Here is a 7,393-nt window from a genome sequence, read left to right on the forward strand (position 1 = left end):
CATCCCAGAGGGGAAAAGTGATAAAGACTGGGCTCGGAATTATTTTAGAAAATACCTCGTTCTGGAAAAGAAATAGTAGATTCTGAGAGGCTAGTGTAGGAGCTTTGGGTTTTCTCATTCCCACACTTTCCTCCCAATGCCAGAAACCAGGAAGGACAGAAGCCTTGGGCGTCTGTGGAATCTGCCTCAAGTCCTAAGATCTGAGGAGCAGAGGAGAAAGTCTGTGATGGAGGCTGTAGTCAGCAAGACAGAGAACCAGTGTGAAGCATCTCAGGCCTTCTGGAGTAGCAGCGCTTGGGTAACGGCAGAGGGGCAGGTCTTCACAGCTGTGCCACATGACAGAAGGAGTATCAGTGACATCCAGCACAATGTACCCAGGACCTTCTCCCACCCACCACACACTTGAATATCTGCACAATCCTACAAGAGGTAGTAGTCTCCTGCCTGCTTCTCCAAGAAAAATGGTTATAATAATGGCAAGGAGCTGAAACTCATTCAAATTGGAGGGTGAAAAATTAAGTATCCTCAAGTATTGCAGAGCAAAACTATATAACAAATTAGAAATAAAAGATAATTTTAAGTAAATCCAAATTCAGTAGCATCACTAAAAATTTCATAAAGCAGAGAGGAATGGAGAATTTCATGGGCAAATGATAGGGATAAAGACTAAGTGTTGGGGCGCTGACGGTTTAAGCCACTTGAGTCACGTAGCTAATATGAAACCTCAAATTCCACACAGGTCCTCTGATTGCTAGGAGACTAAAAACCCAAGGTGGCTGAGTATGAGGAAGCAAGACTCCACAATTCCTATTATTGTTCTTGGAACTGCGTAGGGTACCCGAGATGAAGTGGCTAAAGATGATCCATGGGCCCCTGTGTATATGAGGGAGTGAACAGAGAATCACCAGGAACAGCATGAATGTGTGGAGGGGGAGGAATTGAAAAAACTGTAGAAAGGAACCGGAGTCAGGCAGATCTTTCTGAGCTTAGGAAATGAATGTAATGTACCCAAGACATGGTTGGCAGTAGATGAATATACTTTGGATAGAAGTGCAGTGCACATGATGTAAAAATTTAAAAATCTGCTACAGCCCATCAAAATATCACAGGAAATTTCTTAAAGAATGTGATGCTTGGATTGTTCATATGTCTTTGCAATACATACTAATTACAATCATCTTGTTTAATTGGTACATATCCACACCACATCTTGATTATTTTAACTTCCCTTTCCCTCCCCCACCCTTAACTGAATCCCCTTGCCACCTCCACAAAGTCTATTTCCCTGCTTCCTACTTGAAGAACGCATATTCAAAAAAGAATTATCTGTTGATGCCAGCTTTCCAAAGCTTCTGATTTGTGACTTGTTTTAAAAGCGAATGCTTTGTCAGCTACTGTGATAAAAACAGCATGGTACTGGCAAAGAAACAGACTTGAGGACCAGTGGAACAGATTAGAAGATGCAGAAACAATGCCAGACACACTCAGCCATCTCATCCTCGATAAAGGAGCCAAACACCCTCACTGGAGGAAAGATAGCGTCTTTAATAAATGGTGCTGGAAAAATTGGGCTTCAACTTGCCAAAGATTAAAACTAGACCTATATCTCTCACCATGAACTAAACTAAAATCAAAATGGATTAAAGATCTAAATATTAAAATAGAAACTCTGAACCAGTTGGAACAGAGGTTAGGTAGAACCCTTGAAGACATCGTTGTAGGAAAAGATTTTATGAACAAAACCTCAGTTGCTGGTGAACTAGCACAAACAATCAACACATGGCATCTCTTCTTATTAAAAAGCTTCTGCACAGCAAGAGAAACCACCAGCAGTGTGAAGAGACAACCTACAATGAGGGAAAAAATCTTCACCTGCTCTTCCTCAGACAAAGGTCTACTATCTCGAATCTATAAAGAACTTAAAAAGATCAGATCTCCCAAATTTAAAGACCCAGTCCAAAAATGGGCATCTGAAATGAACAGACATTTCTCAGAAAAAGAAGTAGAAATAGCAAATAAATACATGAAAAAATGTTCAACATCACTGGTCATTTGAGAGATGCAAATGAAAACAACGCTGAGATTCCACTTCACTCCAGAAAGAATGGCTGCTATTATGAAATCAACCAATAACAAATGCTGGCGGGGCTGTGGGGAAAGAGGAACCCTGCTCCACTGCTGGTGGGAGTGTAAACTGGTGCAACCACTGTGGAAATCCGTATGGAGATACCTCAAAGAACTAGGACTGGAAGTCCCATTTGACCCTGCTATTCCACTGCTGGGGATCTTCCCCTAAGAATTCAAAGAATCATACCACAGTGATATATGTGCACCCATGTTCATAGCAGCGCAGTCTGTAATAGCTAAAACTTGGAAACAGCCCAAATGCCCATCAACTGGAGACTGGATAAACAAAATGTGTTTTTTTATAAAATGGAGTACTATTCAGCCATAAAAAATGAGAAATTAGAGACATTTATACTTAAGTGGATGCACATTGAGGCGATACTCTTAAGTGAAATAAATAGGACACACATGTGTAAATACCAAATAGTTTCTCTGGTGTGAGAAACTGAAAGTGTAAATAAGGACTAAATATATAATAGGTCATGTGAAATAGGAAGAAAAGGGGCAAAGAGGAAGGAAGTGGGAGGGCTAAGGGAAAGGATAGAAGGGAATGGGATTAATATGAGAAAATGGAAAAATAGGAACAAAATCTTTGTAAATAGGGAGGACTGGAGGGGTTGAACAGAGGGCTGGGCAAGGGTGAAAAAATAAGAACCAAGAGAGACTATGTAAAGGTGCAAATTTCCAATGATGAATGTCATTATATTGTATACCTAAAATGTACCAATGATTAGAATGAATAATCGATAATGTAAAATAGGAAGAAAAGGTCCAAAGGGGTAGGGGTAGTGGGAGGGGCAGGGGAAAGGAAAGAAGGGAAAGGAAAAATGATGAGAAATGGACAAAATGGAAATAAAGTCTTTGTAAATAGGGAAGGGTGGAGGGGGTGAAGGGAGGGCTAGGAATGGGGGAAAAATAAGAACCAAGATGCATTATGTAAAGGTACAATTCCCAATGAGAAATGTAATTGTGTTGTATACCTACAATGTACCAATAAAAGAATTTAATACAAAAAAAAATCCTTTAAAAAAAAAAAGCGAATGCTTTGTAAACTTCTATTTATAATCTTTGTATATATGTCTATATTTGCTCGTATATGGCAATTTTTGCTGAATTTCTATTGATTTTCAAGTTTCTGTATGACATTGATCCTGCCAACTTCAGTTTTGTCATGTCCATTGAAATTCAGGAACATAATCCTTAAATTTGGCAGGAGTTTAATATGAATCTGTTCTCCTGGTCTTCTTTTACCAATCCTTTGTATACTTATAATATGACATATATCAGAAACTTGCTTTTTATACTTAGAGTCAATACTTTTCTTTCTAAAAATAAAGAAAAATAAAAAGTGGAAAGTTTATTTGAATAATTTTTCTTTTTCATGATTCCCAGTCAACTGCAATTGCTATGCATTATGTAAACCTTTTTACTGTATTGCTTCTTATAAAATTTTAAATTTTAAGCAAATATTCAGTATGCTGTTACATATATGGGATTTATAATTGTGTACATGTTTAATTTTATTTTTGTTAATTATGAAAATATAAATCACAAGACCAAAATTAATAATGGATACACATATAAACCCACACATGTGTTTTATAATTTCTATAAAATCAATAACTTCTATAACTCATTGAGAAACACATTATGTATAAATACTATGCTATAATTGAGCAGAAGTAACTTTCTATTGAATCACTCTTTTTCTATTTGACTAGTTTTATTCACAGTATGTAAAATAGATTAGGATGTGGCTGAACAATCAACTTGTTAATTGCTCTTTGAACAAGTTCTAAATGTGTCATTACTACCTAAATAATGAATAATTGTGGGTGTGATTTCAATATAGAGTAACCTATCCTGGGCTTTTATTTCTTGAGAGATGAATAGCACTTCAATTGCTTTCAATCAGGTTGACATCTTCTGTGCGATGATAGATGTATTATTGATATACATGACCTTGATGTGACAAACTATCTCTTTTATCTTTGGTTAAAATGAATTATCACATTGCAATAGCTAGTCTCCCAATTGTCAGTTGCACAGCCACATTACCACTTATTCACCCCCAATGCTTCAGTTTTGAAAAACAATGTTCAGTGACTACATGTGTGTTTCTAAATATAAAACTCAACTTCTTTTCTCCTAATAAATCAGACACATAAACCACTCTCCAATAATGAAAATACAATACATCATTTTTTCCTACCTGACTTCCTTTCTACACCTGGACACAGAATAACTTTCTTTAGGAAAAGCTCCACAGTTGTTCTGGTTTAGATCTGAACTGTCCTCCCAAGAGCTTCATTTGCTTAGAAGGTGATTGGATCTTAGGGGCACTATGCTTAATTTGTGGATTAATCCACTGATCTATTCATAGACCCACTGATGAATTCATAGATAAATGTGCTACTAGGAGGTAGGGCTTTGTTGAAAGAGGTGGGTCACTTGGGGCATGGCCTAGAAGGCTGTATCTCGCTCCACAGATCTACCCTTCAATCTCTGCTTCTTGGCCACCATGATGTGAGCAGCTATCCACCAGTAGACCTTTCCACCATGCCATTTCTGCCTTGAAGCCATGAACCAAAACTGTGAGCCAAAATAAAAGCCTCTCCTCCTTTAAGTTGTGGCTGTCAGGCATTGCATCCCAGCAACAAGAAAGCAACTAAAACACCAACTCATTCACCTGTCATACAAGTGAGGCTGATCATACCCTATCACTAAGAAAAGCCACATGAGTAAACCTGACCGCTGAGTTTAGTCCATCACCCAGCCACAGTGAATGAATGGCTCCTGGTTGGGCACACTGCCCAGTCAGATAATGCTGAATCGAAAAACGGGGTGGGAGGGAAATTAGGCTCCACTAAGAGTGTGGCCAAAACCTGCTTACAGTGTTTAGTTCTTTGGATTCAGCTGACTAAATCTAAAGATCCATTCATGGACCATTCAATTACATAAACTATTCAATTCCATTTCTTTTTTTTTTTAAATGGATTAAGATGGATTTTTATTCACTTACCAACCAAAAGAAAAAACCCTTTGATTAACATGTGCTGACCTGATTTTTTAGTCAAGATAGGATAAGTTCTGGTGAAATAAAATCTGTTTTTTGTTTTTCTTTTTGATATCGGGGATCAAACTCGGGTCCTTGTGCCTGCGCAGCAGGCGGCGAAACCACTGAGCTAAATCCCCAGCGAAATAAATAAAATCTGAAATCTCAGTTGCTTAACACAATAAAAATTTAATTTTGTATACACCCAGTCCAGTATTGACAGACTACATTCCTCTACAGTGTAAGTGTATTATCTGGATGCTCAGTTCCCAAAGTTCCCACAGCCTGAAATGAAAGAGAAAGAAAAGATACCCAGGCTCCTCAGTGATTTGAACAGCAGGTAACAAAGCCACTTCTGCTCTCAGCCCATATCAAACTAACTGTAAGGAAGACTTGGAAAATATGGGGAAGTGGTCCACACTCACTGAGCAGTACCCATCTGTATCAATCAGAAGTCTCAAAAGGAAAAGAACCAATAAATGCAAAAAAGTTATATATATATATATACATGACAGAGAGAGAGAGAGAGAGAATCATTTTAGAGTTACTTCACAGTAGACTGGAAACTTTAGCATAGGTTGATACTATAGTCATGAGACATAAAGACCTTTTTGGAAAACCTTAGTTCTTGTATTTAAGCCTTAATTGTTTTGATGAGGTTTACCTAAATTAGTTAAAGTGAGTTAATGGTAGATATTACCCACAGTTCCAAAAACCCTTCACAGCAATGCCTAGATTAGTGTTTAATGACTATGTACTATAACCTCCACAATTTGACCCAAAATTTACCATCACACTATATCTGCCACAGATCCAATGCCCTCATTTCTTTTTTTTTCTCATACTATCGCTGTGGAAATAAATATCTCTGCAACAGTTCATAATAGCTAAAACTTGGAAACAGCCCAATTCCCCATCAACTGGAGACTGGATAAAGAAGATGTGGGGTTTTATATAAAATGGAGTACTATTCAGCCATAAGGAATGAGAAACTAGAGACATTTATAGCTAAGTGGATGCACACTGAGGAGATACTCTTAAGTGAAATAAATAGGACACATGTGTAAATACAGAATAGTTTCTCTGGTGTGAAAAACTAAAAGAGTAAATAAGAATCAAAATGTATAATTGGTATTGTGAAATAGGAAGAAAATGTTTAAAGGAATAGGGGAGGTGGGAGAGGAAGGTGAAATGAAAGAAGAGAAAAGAAAAAATATGAGAAAAGGAAAAATGGAAACAAAGTCTTTGTAAATAGGGAGGGATGGAGGGGGTGAAGGGAGGGCAGGAGAATGGGGAAAAAGTAAGAACCAAGATATATCATATAAAGGTACAAGAATCCAATGATGAATGTAACTGTACTGTATACCTAAAATGTACCAACAAACTAAATGGAAATAAATAAATATCTCTGCAATATGGTGGAGGATTATAGTCATGTCACTACTGTTGAACATATTCTATGTGTCTTCTCCCACATCAAGAATCTTAATGTTTTAACATTATAAAAATATTTCTCTAGTCATCAGGATGCTAATGCACTTGTGAAACCTTAGCTAAATTCCACTGCTATACTTTCAACTGCTTTCATTGATGTACTTATTAACTCATGCAATTAATGTTTTTGAGCACTTATTTGTAAGTCAGACACATGAAGGGTCACTTTTTCAAGCTAAATAAGCTGCATCTTCATATTGAGGAAGAATAAATATCTATAGTAAGCATTTAATGCTTTGTGGCTGAGCATCCCAAAACTTAGAGGCTTAACGTAACAAAAATTTGTATTTCTTGATTTCTGTAAGTCAAAAATTTTGGAGCAACTCCATTGGGTAGTTCTCTGTCACGTTCTTTCATTGCAATGCAGCCAGAGGTTGGCAGTTGCTGTAGTCATCGGAAGACTTGGCTATGACTACAGCTATCACAGAGATGACTTACTCATTTACCTGGCAGATTGGTACTGGCCTCTGGCAGGAGGTCTCAGTTGCTCTCCACCTGGACTTCCTCATAAGTCTGTGACCTCATAACTGGCTTCTTCTGGAATGAGTGAACCAGAAATCCAAGGCAGATTCTTCAATGCCTTTTCTGACCTAGACTTTTGGCTTGACCTCAAAGTAAAAACATCTGCATTATATTTTACTACTCATACAGATCAGCCCTGAATCACTGTGGGAAAAGATTCCACAGGGCATGGAATCTAGACGAGGATCATTGGGT

This window comes from Heterocephalus glaber, unplaced genomic scaffold (genome assembly GCF_053883595.1).
Source record: "Heterocephalus glaber isolate CG9 unplaced genomic scaffold, H.glaber_assembly_v1.0 deba00001465, whole genome shotgun sequence".
Classification (NCBI taxonomy): domain Eukaryota; kingdom Metazoa; phylum Chordata; class Mammalia; order Rodentia; family Bathyergidae; genus Heterocephalus; species Heterocephalus glaber.